Source organism: Penaeus monodon, chromosome 19 (genome assembly GCF_015228065.2).
Source record: "Penaeus monodon isolate SGIC_2016 chromosome 19, NSTDA_Pmon_1, whole genome shotgun sequence".
In the NCBI taxonomy this organism is placed as follows: domain Eukaryota; kingdom Metazoa; phylum Arthropoda; class Malacostraca; order Decapoda; family Penaeidae; genus Penaeus; species Penaeus monodon.
The window spans coordinates 33870479-33871106 of record NC_051404.1 but is presented as its reverse complement, the minus strand read 5'-3'; the positions used below and the strand labels follow the sequence as shown (position 1 = coordinate 33871106).

At 35.5% G+C, this 628-nt stretch overlaps 1 protein-coding gene across 12 annotated transcripts in view; it reads left to right on the top strand.

The window, feature by feature from the left end:
- The window catches only part of LOC119585187 (voltage-dependent L-type calcium channel subunit beta-1-like), a gene marked incomplete at its 5' end in the record, with an annotated part of 60717 nt that overhangs the window by 18001 nt on the left and 42088 nt on the right, over nucleotides 1-628 (top strand).

Sequence of the window (628 nt, the reverse complement as noted above, 5' to 3'; positions counted from 1 at the left end):
TTCCCAATGCCATGATTAAGCATTGTTTCTGAAGCCCAAGTGTACACGATGTTTCCAGAGATGGTAGAGCAATATTCTCAGCTCATGTGTCCCAGCTTCTGTGTCGATTTATTGTCTTCCAGATCTATTTGCTTGGTGGGAACTTGATCTATATTGTAGACTTGCTGTGGAGGTTGAGTCTGTGTAATTAAGTTATCTACTATTTACTGTTCATTTTCCCTCTTACTTTTTATATTACATATCTGTTTGGGATGATATTGTTATTTCCTTTAACAATAAACATATTATGTTGCTGTGTACACTGGTTTGTTTGTTGTGTATCAAATGACTGTACCAGATATAAAGATGTGATTTTTTACATCGATGAGTATTACATCTGCCACCCTTCATGCTTATAAGTGTATTTTTACTGCATATGCAATTTGATATTGACTCAGGCATAAGTCTGGGAGCATTTCTGGGGCCACTATGCAATATACTGATTTTAATTTTGATCTTAAAAATTGAGGGTATATATACACACCTCCGTTTCATAACCGGGATTGGGTACCTCCAGAAATTTGAAATTATTTTGCTCTAGTATTATTGAACACAGAATTACCAACAGGACTGCAGTCTCGTATAGTTT